The sequence below is a fragment of the Aquila chrysaetos genome, chromosome 26, assembly GCF_900496995.4.
Source record: "Aquila chrysaetos chrysaetos chromosome 26, bAquChr1.4, whole genome shotgun sequence".
Taxonomy (NCBI): domain Eukaryota; kingdom Metazoa; phylum Chordata; class Aves; order Accipitriformes; family Accipitridae; genus Aquila; species Aquila chrysaetos.
Window position 1 is genome coordinate 12,547,277 of NC_044029.1, and position 13,326 is coordinate 12,560,602.

The 13,326-nt window shown below is 43.5% G+C and overlaps 1 protein-coding gene and 1 long non-coding RNA gene across 7 annotated transcripts in view; one reads left to right on the forward strand and one right to left on the reverse strand.

The window, feature by feature from the left end:
- Positions 1–523: 523 nt before the first annotated feature.
- LOC115336087 lies at positions 524–4,736 on the reverse strand. Of its 2 annotated transcripts, none has more exons than XR_003921609.1 (2): positions 4,453–4,736; positions 524–3,271 (listed from the first exon to the last, which is right to left on the reverse strand). It is a non-coding gene; the product is annotated as an uncharacterized LOC115336087 (long non-coding RNA). The 2 variants fall into 2 exon arrangements; XR_003921608.2 differs by having other exon boundaries at positions 2,562–4,260.
- A 101-nt stretch (positions 4,737–4,837) lies between these two features.
- NAP1L1 (nucleosome assembly protein 1 like 1) overlaps positions 4,838–13,326 on the forward strand; it is a 32,199-nt gene continuing 23,710 nt past the window's right edge. For 2 of the 5 annotated variants that reach the window (XM_030002597.2, XM_030002595.2), the window contains exon 1: positions 4,838–5,004. The gene's annotated coding sequence lies outside the window, so the exon portion shown is untranslated. Of the gene's footprint in view, positions 5,005–5,426; positions 5,448–5,904; positions 5,977–6,101; positions 6,265–13,326 lie in introns of those variants that run through there. The other 3 variants (XM_030002598.2, XM_030002599.2, XM_030002596.2) reach the window with 3 other exon arrangements.

Genomic DNA, 13,326 nt, shown 5'->3' on the forward strand with positions numbered 1-13,326 from the left:
CTGTTTAATGTCTTTTTTCTTATGACTTAACTAATTTATATGCATTATAAAAAGATTTGTTCTAATGTAGTAATTTAATAATTCATCAGTTTCCAGATACAGCTTCTTTAAAAAGTCTATTCTACAGTGATATTTCAGTTAGCACAGTTGCTTTTTTTCCGATAGAATTATTTCACAGTAAGTGCAGTATTTAAAAAAAAAAAACACAACCTGCAGTGAGTTCTAGCCCCCAGCAATGACCTTAAAAAACACTAAGTGTGCCGAACTTGAGATTTTAACTTCTGTACTACCTCTAAATTACTTGTACGTCCATTTCTTCACTGACTTCAATACACCTGTATTGTTTACTTTTTTCCCCAGTTTATCACTCCAAACTGTATCCTTATTTTCTTCATCTCTCCCCTAGGTTGTTTCGGGTTTTTTTTTTTCTGTTACTTTTGCTTTATACCTTCTGTATCTATGAGCAATCCCTATAATGTAAGAGTCATGATTTAGTCCCTGGAGAGTTAAAAATACTAAGAAATGAAAGATGTTGATGGTTTATTATGTTGAAAAGTGTATAATCACATTTCAGCATTTCACTTTTTCCAAACCATGTCATTTTTCTTTTATTACAGTATCTCAAAGGTTACACACACTGTATTTCTTTAGTTTGCTGTTACCCCTGTCTGCAAATGTGTTCCCTGAGGGAAAATTTGTTCTCATTTCACAAAAGCAGAAGCAAGTGCAAAACAGAAATCAGTGAGAGGTGTTCATTCAGCTCTACACGGGGATTTGCATGATTCGCCATGTGATAGTTCAGCAGAACTTTCTATGCTGTCTGTGGCACTCTTTATAAACTACGACTTGCTTTCTGGAATGATATACTTTCCTTTGGAAAACAAGTAGTTCCTCAAAAAGTAAACAGTATGTGGAAGAGCTAACAACAGCTCTGCACTGTATCATTCATTGGCTAGCCATGTAATTTGGAATAATCATTCAGTAAGAGTTGAAAGAATTGCTTTTTGCCACAAGAAAGCAATTCACTCTTTTAAAAGGAATACGCTGGATTCACTGTTTCCATTGTGTACTGGTAAACCTAGTACTTCCGCACAGGATTTCATCGCGGTATGAAACTGTACTGAGGAAAAGGCATCTCTTTGTGGCACTTGGGGAACCTTGGGGTTTTTGCTCTGTAAATAGTTCAGTGAGGGTGTTCTCATTTTCAGTGACTGATGATAACTTCCATGGTGATTGTAACTCAGCCAGCTACCACAGACATAACAGACAAGGAGCACTCATATCATCCCTCGTTGTAACTCAGTGCTCGCATGAGGGCCACTGCCAACAGATTTCAGGAAAGGGTACCCTTGGGCAATCAGTACTTTGGAAAACAATTGGGGGTGAGCTGATCTGAAATCAGCTATGATCAGAACGTGTGGTCATAGCTTTTCATACATTGCAGGTTTGCAGTGCTGAGCGGGTCCTGAATCCTGCAAAACTGAGCCTTTGGTAGGTGCCAAGCGTGCCTAGTACTCTGAAAGAGTGTCTAGGAGTTCGTGTAATCAGAACCAGGTCCATACTAAGGACGTTTTGCCTTTTTCTGTTAGTACAAAAGGGACTGAAAGCAGCTTAAATGTTCAATTAATTGCCTGCCACAGAGGAGTTCTTGATCCGAAGTAAGCATACCAAGCTCCATGACCAGCACATTTTCCTAAGCTAAAGCCCTGTCGCTTCAGCTTAGCTCTAGCCTGAATGCAGCTCAAGCACACAGGATCCATGCGGTGCTTAGGAAGATTGAGCCTGGAGGTGAGTGCCAAACTCATTTGTTGCAACAAGCTGTTACAGAAATGCTGGCTTAGCCTTCTGCAACAGCTTCAGTGCTTGACCTTCTTCAGGCCTGTGCTCCGTCCCTGAGTGTCCTCATGGCCTCTGTCTGGAGATAGCCCCCTGCCTGAGCCTCCCTCTGCTGCCAACATGCGAGTCAGCGATGCAAGCTGTGGGGGGAAGGACTCAAAAGTGAGCACAGCTGATAAGGCCTATGCACTCCAGGGAGAGGTCAGATTCCCTGATATTGAATAGCTCCATGAGCAAGACACTCAGCTAGCACGCGAGGGACCCGGTTCAAACTCTTCGTCCTCTGATTTGGAGCAGCAATTTGACCTCAAGTCACAGTCCCCAGGAAACTTGCCCTAGCTTCTATGCTGCAGGGCAGTTCTCCTAGTGTCTCTTACCAAAGCTCTTCCAGCTTGGAGAAGCTGGAAGTTCTATGCATTCAGTGACCACACCCGCACATTTCTTATACACACGTTTTAAGGCTTTTAAAAAAGCTTCAGGATGTAACATTTTGAAAATTAACACTCATTTATGAGGAAAATATACCTGTGCCAGTATCTAGTGCATTCTCAGGTGATTTGATTCCCATTATTCAAAAAATGGTGTTAGTTTGACTTCCTGTGCGATACCAAGGCAGTACTCCAACTATGCAGCCATATTGAAAATATAAGTTGCAAAGCATGCTCTAAAGCATGGGAAACACATAGGAAGATGAAAATTCAAAGCAAGGAAAAATATACGGGCCATTAAAACTCAAGCACAGGTTTAATTTCAACTCAAGACTAACTTTAAAGTTTCTTCAGTCTCATTGTCACAACTGTACAAATGTCAGGATAAGTTGAACCGTTTTGACAGCAAAACAACCCAAACTAGAAAGCTTGCATGTGCGTGCAATTCAGGTATTGTAAGAAATAGGCTTGTCTTTTCCTCTTTCCATACACATGTGATGGCAGGAGCCACGTGGAAGCAGGAGTGTGTCCGTATGTCCTCCTACTTAGCTGTTCACAGAAACTGCTTCTTATTGAAAAATGTTTCCGTAACTGTTGATCTTCAAAACCTGCTAATTAGCCCTACTATAAGGACTTGGGTTTTATTTTGTCTCATGAGAAGGGGTTGACTTACCTGACTAATGCAAAACCCCTAAAAGACATCTGTGAATTTTGGATGAAAAGGCATTTCCCTCCAGTCTAGAGGTACGTTTCCAGCTTAGACCCGTCCCTGCTCCTTGGCCCCTGCTGTTGACTAGCTTACTCTCCACTCCACACTGCTGGCTTCCACACATCTCATTTCTTCCGTACATCGCTCCTCCCCCTCGTAGGGGTCACTGGGTCTCACCTCAGGGTTCTGCATGTCACGAGGTGGCAGGTCTCGGAAAGACAAGCAAGGCTAGCTGCCACCTTGTGAGTGACTTCTCTACTGGCGATTCCCACTTTAGCTGATTGAATAAAGGGAACGCCTGCAATAATAGCATATAATCGGTGTTGCAACAAATACCAACTGATTGCTCATTTTTATCAAATGCCTTCTGTACACCTCTGCTCTCTTCATATTCCCAAGCACCAGACACCTCGGATAAATAAAAAATTAGCATCTGGTACAATCTTAAAATCTGGGGCCTACAGGTACTTTCATTTCAGAATCACGTAACATCTCCACCCCTGTTTCTCCCTAATTCTTATCACTTGGACTATGCTGTGCAACCTTTTGCCTGGGTCTTCCCTTTGCCTCCTTACACTTTCGCAGTTTCTAGCTATTTTAAATTGCATGTTATAAAAAAGGCCACCTCCCAAAATTCAGTGTGCTGGGGAATAGGGCATCTGTAAGTTGTCTCCATAAACTTCTGTCTTGCAGATGGGATTTCTTTACCACAAAGACATCTGCTTTTGGGGGCTGAGATTTTACTGCCGTACGCTGGAACAAAACTGGTGTGGCACCGTACAGCGAAGAATAGGATCCTTTATTTTTTGCTCGTACTTAACGCAGATTGTGTTGCAGATGCTAGGCAGATCCACCACTTCTTTTGCTTTCTGTTGTCATTTCCATTATTTAAATACCTACATTTAGACTGCAGATTGCTTTAGACAAGCAGACGCAAGAATTTAGTAAAATGTAAAGAATACACGTTAAATATACGGTGATACATATCCTCAGCAAACAGCTCTTATGCCACCACACCGTGTGTCTGTCCACCCCATCTGCCTATAATTATGTTTGGAATCATGGGCTCATTCCAGCCAAGAGGAGCTCGAAGTCTCCAAGACATTTACGTTTCTGTGAGTTTAGCGCAGATCACGGATGTCTTCTCCAAGCGCGCTCCCTGCTATCACTCAAGACCACGCGCGTGGGAGAGAGACCCTAGCAAGGACTCGGTTTTAGGAAAGGCTTCCCTTGGCGCTTGCGGCCAGGCATGAGAGGCGTTTGTAGGAAACCAGGCTGCTTAGGTCTCTGGCAGGCAAGCACGGCACGTTAAAACAGGAGGGTTGAAGCTGTTGCTGCCTCTGGCTGTGCACCCGGGCCAAGGCATCGAAACTGATGAGGCAGCGTTTGGGCCACCATGGTTTCCAGCCTGGTCTTTTCAGGTCAGCTGGTGCCGGCTGCGGTTTTGTGGCACCTGTGGCCTGCGTGGACGGGGTTTACCTGTTGGAGTGACTTCTACTTTCGCTCAGGTGCCCTCGGAAACCCTCCCGGGCCAGGTTCAAAGCCGCACTGAAGCCCTCGGGGGCAGGATCCCACCCGGACTCCACGGCGGGTCCACCCTCCCGCCGGGGCCGCGGGTCCTTGCCGCGCCACGCTGGAATCGGCCCGCGGGTACGTGAGAGGACACACGGACACACACACGCACGTCCCGGGCCTTCCCTCTTGCGCCTACCGACCGCCGGGCCCAACGGCCGGCGCGTCCCTGAGGCGGTCGGTCTGTCGGTCTGTCGGTCTGTCAGTCAGTCGGTCGGTCGGTCGGTCGGTCGGCGGGAGGCCGCGCCCGCGCGTTGCCAGGAGACGCGGGGCGCGCGCGGGGGGGAGGGGGAGGGAGGAGGAGGGTGAAGGGGGGTGGGGGAGGTTTACGTGGTGACGTTAATTCTATATGAGCGCCAGCGGCGGGAGCTCGGGTCTTTTTACCGCCAGCCGCGCCGCGCCTCCTCCTCCTCCTCCTCCTCCTCGCTCCTGAGTCACCGCCAGCCCCGGCCCGCGCAGGTACCGGGCGGGCTGAGGGGGGGTTGTGTGTGTGGAAGGGGGGGGTACGGAAGCGGTCGGGGGGCGCTTGGCCCCCGCTCGCACGCAGGGGGAGGCCGCGGGTGCCGGCGTGGCCTAGCGCGGCCCCTCGGCCGCCGGGGTGCGCGGGGGCCGGCGGCGCCCCGAGGCTCTGGCTTGGCGGGCCCGTGAGGTGGAGGCGCCGGGTAGCGCCGGTCGCTCGGCCGGCCCGTCGGCGGGGAGCGCTCCCTTTTCCCTTCCCTTCTCCCGCGCGTCTCTCCGCCGCCGCCCCCCGCGGAAGGGCCGGGCCGGGCTGAGGCTAGGCTAGGCCGGGCCGGGCAGGGCCGCGGGGCTCGGTCCGGCGCTGAGGGGAGGCGGGTCTGCCCGGCAACACGTGGGGACGGAGCGGGTCGGCGGCGGCCGGAGGGCGGCGAGGCCGGGAAGCGGTACGGGGAGGAGCGGCTGGCGGGCTGTCTGTCTGTCTTGTCCGCCCGTCCGCCGGGAGGGAGGCGGGAGGGGGGGGTGGGCGGTGGATGGGCACATGGCGGAGGGGTGGGCGCTGTGTGTGTGGGGGGGGGGGGGGGGGGGGGGGGGGGGTTATGGCAGCGCGCTGTGGCCTTGTGCTGGCTCCCGCGCCTTGTTCTGGCTGCGGCGAGGCTGTGCTGCTGGCTGCTGGCAGGGGGACCCAGAGCTCCAGCCAGGGGACGGGCAGCTCTTGCTTCCTGCCTCAGGAAAGAGCGTTTTAAGGGGGTTTCTTGGGTTTGTGTTTGGTTTTTTTTTTTTTCTTTTGGAGTTCAACATGTCGCTTCTCTGGGTGCCTGAACGACGCCTTTGCTTTCCGCCCGATTGGAGGTGCCTCCGTCGCCCGCAGTAGCGGGTACAAGAGGTGCATGGGTCTGTCAGCAAGGAAGGTTAAGAAACTACCTGAAGGATCTAGTAACTACAGCTGGGAGTATTGGCTCGCGTTTAGCGTTCGTATAGACCTTGCTACGTATAAAACAGACTCCATCTACTCCATATTGGATGTTCAGGAGGCTCACACTGCCAGTACCTGTGAGGCTTTCAATATCTAATACAAAACCTTCCCTGTTTGCTTGCAGAAGGGAACACAAGCCTTTTTTCAAGTGGCTATGGCATAGTAATAATACATCGGCATCTTCCACAGTTTATCTCTGAGCACATTGCAGTTGTGTGTGTGTCCGTTTGTGTTTGAAGCCCTACAGCGACAAGCTTACATTTCATGTTCTAATCCCTTTGAGGAAGGTAAGAGAAGTGGGCAGTGGGCGTGCAAGGTATGACAAATGCATTCCTCAGCTCACCCTCTCTTTCAGGGTTTTAATGTCTGCTGCTGGACATTATATTAATCAGGCAGGAGACAGTGCCTGATTAGTTTCATTGAAATAAAACTTGAGAGAAGAGCTAAGGCTGTGTACAGCTCTAGGTGGTGGTGTTAGTAGCTTGTTAGTAGCTTGTTAGTAGCTTGTTAGTAGCTTGTTAGTAGCTTGTTAGTAGCTTGTTAGTAGCTTGTTAGTAGCTTGTTAGTAGCTTGTTAGTAGCTTGTTAGTAGCTTTCCTGTTGTCCCCATTTTACAATGGTACACTCTTTAAAGAATGAGAAAAGCATGGTGCTTGGATTGAGGCAAGCTGAATAGCTTCCAGTCTCTTGTAGATCCAGAAATTACCTTAACTGTTAGGGCAGAATAGAGTTTGAAATCTACATACATTGACATTTGAGTGACTTGGATGCCTCTGTACCAGCCAAAAGTTTAGGCCACTCAGGCTTCAGGTAGGTATCTGAAACATTGATATAAGTGCTTAGAATAGGCCATTGATACATGAACTTCTGTTTGTGTGGCCCACTTACTCCTGTGAGAGTGGTATGTATTAGCAATCTCCCTTCCCTCCACTTTTTCTGTGTTTTGTGACAGGTCTTGCATATCATGTGTTGTGGTTTCTGAGGATGGAAGATTGTAGAATGAGGGTCTTATGCACAGGTGGTAGATTTGTCTTTTTTCAGAGTCCCTGGTCCTTCTCTGACATTCACAGGACTAGGAAGTGAGTGTTGGGGCTGCTGGAAGTGCGCAGAAGTAGTGTGCTGCATCTCCAGCCCTGTGTTACAGGAAGCACCAAAAGTGCTGGATCTGCTGTAGTGCTGTGTGTGTACAGCACAGTAATGCTCTCACCACCCTTGTGCTTCATTTAGCCCCTACCTCACTCAAAAACTGTTCGTGGGAGCAGGCAGGGGACTCATTATAGTGATCTGCTTCCTGAGCACCCTGGAAATGGGTGGTCTGGGTTTTTTTGGAGCTTCTTGTATAACTGACAATGAACATGCGTGCACAAGTAAAACTGAAAGCAAGGCATTGTGGCAAGTATGTTATGAAGCTTAGTAAACAGAGTTTTCACAGCCCTGAGTGAGACCTGAGTTTTCCAGGCTGAGACTGTGTCCTTTAGTACAGAACTCCAGATCGTCAAGGAAACTTTGGCTTACTGTACTGTTAGTCACATTGGTATAAATCTGTTTATTCACTTAGCTCCTAAAAATTGAGGTAGTTGTAACATGGAGAACTTAACTCATTGCGGCAGAGATTGTATTCATTGGGGGAATAAAATAGCTTGAGGATTTGAATTTCAGTAGTAAAAAAATCTCAGGGGAAATAAGACAAGCATCTTCTATTTTGGGTTTTTCATTGAATCCTTTGGTGAAAGACAGTTTGTTCCAGTAGACCAATGGGTGTAATCAATGAATGTGTCTGTGGTATCTACACCTTTTTGTTAATATGGTTGTAACCCAATTCATCCTCAGGTTCTTGTGACACAGCTGCAAGGATGCTGTATCTCAAACTAAAGGTCTGAGTCTTATTTCTTTCTGAAACTTCACAAATCGGACACATTGCAGAAAATGGAGATGCAGGTGTTTTTAAAATGCCTATTCGTGTTTCTGCATTTGTGTGTACATTCAGTGGAACTTCAGTGGAACTTCAGCTCTGGGTTTTTCCATGAAATGATAGTGCCTTGGTATTTGTGTGGTACTAGTAGGCACTTATACAGAAGACAGTACTTTGCAGACAGAAACAAGACTTTTTAATGCTGCTTGTATGTTACTAGAGCTGAGAAGTCTTCTGAGTTAGCTTCTGGTCTGGGCAACTGCATTCCATCTAACTTATCATTAGGAAAGCAGCTAGTAAATAGTAGAGCAGAACAGTACAAGTGGTGTTTAATCCGAGGAACGGTTGTGATGATGGGTTTAATGCTTTTAGGTCAGTTTTCATTTGTAAATTACTGTGAGCTCAAAAGTGATTATAATTATAGTTAATTCAGTCTAGCTGATCCTCACTCAGCTCAGAGGTTACTGCAGTTGATCATCACCTAATGTTGTTAATCTGGAGAGTAGGCCTGGTGTCATAATGTTTTTGTCTAGAAGACCAGACGTGCCTGGAAGGCATTGCAGAAGTTGCTTGGGGATTCGTTTGATGGCCCTCTGAAAAATTAAGCTATTTAGAAACAATGCATGAGGTTTTTGAGGACCTCCTACACTCAACAAAGTTAATGCAAAGGGAAAAATCTTAATTATGAATATGGCCTCGTGTTTAGTGATAACTTTGACATTAGGTTTTCAGGAAGACTACTTGCGTTGCAGACTAGAACTTCAGTTGCATTAAAAAAAAAGATGACTTTGCTAATTTACTTTTCATATTTTGTATTTAGTTTTAAAATATAAATAATTTAAGATTTGATGTAATTTATGTTCTCCCTAAAGATTAATCTTTTACATGAACTTATGTATTACCAAAACACAATCTGCATCTTAACTACTGTCAAAGGTTAGACTGGAGATCTTTCCTAGATGGAAAGCTGTTTAGATTTTAGTATTGGAAAATACAGATGCATTTGGGGGCTGAATCTGTGCTTAAATGTACTTCTGCATAGACATAATTTACAATGGTGATGTTTCCGTTCAAAGCTTAACTTGTGGTAATGAGTAGGCAGCTGCACATCAGCTGTTTCACCTGGTCTTTGTAGACTTTAGAACAAAATACTACCAGTTTGTCCTTATTAGCTCATTATGATCAAAAGGTGAAAGCAACTTTTTAGATGTAAAAACTTCAGTTTCTGGATGTAGCTGTAGCCATGAAGTGTTCAGTTGCTGATTTGACATTTATCCTTTAAAAAATACCACCACCACCCCCCAAATCACAACCAAACCAAACAGCAAAGAAACCCTCACCCAGAACCTGAGAGATACTAGAATTATTCTGATTTTTGAGTGTTGGACATTCTGATTAAGAGATTTGACTAAGCAGGTGCCTGGAATCTGGAATGGGAAAAACACCTAGGATTCTAAGACCCAGGTTAGAATCATAAATGCTTGTTGTCTTTTCTGACTATCTGCAGTAAGATTAGTTCAGTCCACTACTTTAGATGTTGTTTAATATGCGGTGTTTCAAAGGAAGGGGGGACAGTTCTTTCACATTTTGTGTGGAATGACTTGCCTGTCAGGGAAAGTTTCCTTTTAGTTCTGGCTGTGGTTGAAAACCTGGCTTAAGTATTGAAAGGTTAAGTTGGAGGGACACAGGAGGAGTCATGAAATAAAACAATTAATTGTTTACATCCAAACCAATTTTTAATCAGTTCTTTTTGAACTTGCTTTTAGGTATTTTTCTGTCACTTCTCATTGTTCATGTCTCAAATACCATTAATCTCAGATTTAAACTGCTTCTGTTCCTCAGGTATTCATGTTGTTAGGCCCTGAACTGATTTATTTCCTCTCTTCCACAATGTTCAGCAATGAATACAGTATTTTTAATAAAGATACATTACTAAAGTATATAATGATCATATTTTGCATTGTGTGTTTTGGCCATCATGTGTTCATTTCAGATCTTGACTACTTCTGCATGTTGAGTAGAAGTCTTCAGTGGGCTGCATGCAATTATATGTGTCTTTGAACAGCAATTTTTAGACCTTTTGAAATCTAAATTAGTTTGCTTCTTTCAATATTTGTTACTTTAGATTTTAGTACTATTTATTTTGCCTTGCTTGGATCACCCTTTTAAGGAGTTCTTAATTCTGTGATACTTCAGTTTTGGAAATTACTTATCTTGACCTGGGATGGTTAAGTATGAGCTGGTATAAGTGCTTTATTGTGTTCCTTGTATGTGCAAGGTAGCATCATCAGAAACGTGCTCGCTATTTTTGTGAGATCTTCATGACATGGCCTCTTGATTCTTTTATCACCTTCTTCACTGTTATGGAGGTACTTCTACTGGTGCCGAAAGCATGATTGAGTGAAATTCACAAGAAAATGTTTGTGAAGATCACTTTGCAAATAAGGCTCAAGTTCCTTGGCTCAAATTTTTCTCTATAGGTGTAGTATATGTTTAAAAGTGCTTTTTAATCTCTGCACCTGTAGTCATTTGAAAGTGACTTACTGAAACCATAACCATGTGTATACTTCTGTTGGGTCTTACCACTTGTAACATCTCACCCCAACAGCCTCCAAAATGTGTCAAAGTTAGGTTATTGCTGTGTTCTTTTTTAGTGAATGCTAGCTTGTTAGTTGAAAACTGGATGTTCTGAGGTTTGCAGTTTAGTAATGGCTTTGTTTCCATGGAAAAAATATTGAACTAAAGCTAACAAAAAAGTTGCTAAATATATTTTAGGAATTTCAGTGGCTTCTTGGGGAGTGAATGAATTTACAATGTTACATTTATCAGATGTTCCAGCAAAAAACATGCTTTTGAAACCTGTACGCGTTTTTCAGTGTTGTTTAAATTTTCTTTTCAGATAAGTATGTTTAGATGATTTTTAAGTCACATTGGATAAAACCTTTAATGCTGCAGTGTGAGTCTTGCAGATAGCAGCGCAACTGACAGTATGGTTGTGTTTGATTATGTGACAATCTCAGCAGTCAACTGACACTCTCCCTTCCTTTGTTTGATGTTGTGGCATGCAAAAGTTGATCTTTTAAACTGCTAAAATGCAGCCTGCTACCTGACACGGTTTTTATATTACTTTGACACTTTTAAAAAAACCTGAATACTTGTACCAACATGAACTGTGTAGATGAATACTCTCTTAAGAAATTTTAAATATCTTTTTGTATATAAAGATTTTGATTTCAGCCCTTTAGGATGGCTGCTCTTTTCCCATTATCAGTGATGGAAAGGAGAAACTGCAACAAGCTATACTGATTAGTTTGTTTAAAAAGAAAATTAAAAAATCCTTGTTTAGGTTTTTCCGATTGAATTTAAACTTCTGTATTACTTTTCTGATAATGAAAGATTGTTCTAAATAGAAGTTGGTAGGTTTTCTGCTACAGAATCTTGGCATCCAGAACAAAGGCCACATTGTGTGTTAATTACCCTATTTTTAGAACATGATCAGGGAGCTCAGATCAGTAGCAGACACAAACATGCAGATATAATTCAGTCCCGATTTTAAATTGTAATTCTGTAGTTCATTTCCTTCTCCGTATGGAGGCTGTCTTTTTTTTGCTGCAAGAGTAAACAGGGACTACCTAAAATTCAATAAAAATGCTACAAAAATAGAGGAGTTCAGTATTGACTGAATCTTCATTTCCTGATTTAAAAATCAGTTAAGGGGAAAGCTCTAAAAAGTGTTTCCACATGAATGAAAGCGAACCCTGCAGTTACTAGTAACTGAGTTCTATATATGATCACTTTGTTTTGTTTTGAAGAATTTAAATTTTTCCCATCATGTAACTGGTGTTCTTATGCAAGTTGTAGACCACTTTAAAGTTGAAATGTGGAAAATCTGGGTTTTCATGCCATAACATGTATTGTACAGAGGCCTGCAAGGACTAGTGAAATAGTTGCATTGGCAAATGGCTGAAGTTGGTGTTTATACCTCAGGAATTACTAGGAAAAGCAAAATATACCACTTGAAGGGGAGAGAGCAGACAGTTTCAATTAATTGTGTTGTGTTGTTTCAGCATTATCATGATTTAGTGTTTTTATTTTCTACAGCCAGATTCTGAATTTTGCCATGTTATCACAAGGTAAGATGTTGTAGCATACAGTTGCACAGTAACTTCAAACTTGCCTAACCCTACTCATGAGTTGCTACAAAAGGTACTTGCCTGCAGCAGCCTCCATCTCTTCACCCTGTTGTTACTCATGCAACTGCAGGTCTAGCCCTGTACAAAGAAATTCCTAGCACTTTTTTTTTAACTTTACAGCCGTTCAGACATTGCTGATGAAAAGGGGGTATGCATAGCTAAGAAAGAACCACGATAAGCTTTTCCAGCAGCATTTGCCATTTACATTGGCTTTAGCTGACTGGAAGATTGTTCAGTGATGAAGCTTGGTGTTCCCTTTATGAAGGGGACATATTTCCCTTGTGGTGATGTGAGTGCTTCCTGTCTTGGTCAATTTAGCACTTGCATGTAGCTAAAAGTTCTGAGTATGTTTTGTGAAACACCACTACTCATCTGAATTTTTTAATCCTTCTCTGCTTGGTCCAGCAGACCTTACTCGAGCTTCTGCTAAAGATTCCCATATATCGCCATGCCAGTTAGTATTTCTGCTGTTGACTGTGCCTGTCTTTTGGACATAGTGGATGAGTTGGTGCTTGCACAATAAATAGCAACAAAACAGAGGGATTTGAGTTACTGCAAGGGTCCAGTGGCACCTTCTTGTTACTGTACTGAGGAATGTGGATTCCTTGCTTCCATTGACCATTAACTCCTTAGTCTCTTTATCAGACCTTGATGGCCTTTATATTAGTACTCTTTCATACACTTGTTTTCTGTGCTTGTATTTGGGCAGACAGTCTTAATTATCTACTTGAGATTCGAAAATTTAAATTAGTCCGTTTTTTGCTCTTCTACATTAACATTCAGAAATCTTTTGTTAACAGAAGGACTTTGAGGCACTAATAAAAGGAAATTCTCTCTGGAGAGTTCAGTGTCTGATAATGTCTTTCATCCAATAGATGTGGTATCTTGATGTTCTGGCATAGGACTACCCTGCTCACTTAATTGAGATTGGTTTGGGGTTTTTTTTTGACCTTCAGCTTTCCTAAGAAGGCATATTTTTCCATAATATGAATGATATAATCTGTTTGTAACATGTTGCTTATCTGCCATGTTAATGATAGGCGCAATATCCCCTTGTTTCAGGACTAATTTCCATGCTAATGATAGTAGATGTTTCATGAATTTGATCACATAAGTAAAAAGGAAACACTTGGTCTTCTGCTTGATTCCCTTTTGAAATGGCATTTTTTAATCTGATACATGATTCAATTACTTTTTTTTTTGAAGAGGAGCTACATGCTCTCCTAGTTACTACTGAACTGTGTG